The 325-nt window shown below is 40.9% G+C and overlaps 1 pseudogene; it reads left to right on the top strand.

The window, feature by feature from the left end:
• LOC119588919 overlaps nucleotides 1-325 on the top strand; it is a 1,956-nt pseudogene that overhangs the window by 1,335 nt on the left and 296 nt on the right.

Below are 325 nucleotides of genomic sequence, written 5' to 3' on the forward strand. Positions count from 1 at the left end.
TCCGGTCTGCTAGATTAAGAAGCATGTACTAACTGCTTACACGCCTCAGCAGGCTATCAACATCGCCTTGACATTAAACAGGAAAAGCGTAATACAAATGTCGTTAAGTTGAAATTGAAAGCATGCTGACATTCCCAAACCATTATGAGGCGAACACGGTTACTACAATGATGGTTGGAAAGGTAGTTTAGTAGAGCGGTACTGATGGAGTTGAAGCCCCCTACACAATAAATTCGCATTCACCATAAGTATTCTTTCTGTCCTTGTATAAAACAAGAGTATATGCTCCTGGCTTCTGCTGGGATATTTGCTGCTGTGAAAATAT

The sequence above is a fragment of the Penaeus monodon genome, chromosome 24 (assembly GCF_015228065.2).
Source record: "Penaeus monodon isolate SGIC_2016 chromosome 24, NSTDA_Pmon_1, whole genome shotgun sequence".
In the NCBI taxonomy this organism is placed as follows: domain Eukaryota; kingdom Metazoa; phylum Arthropoda; class Malacostraca; order Decapoda; family Penaeidae; genus Penaeus; species Penaeus monodon.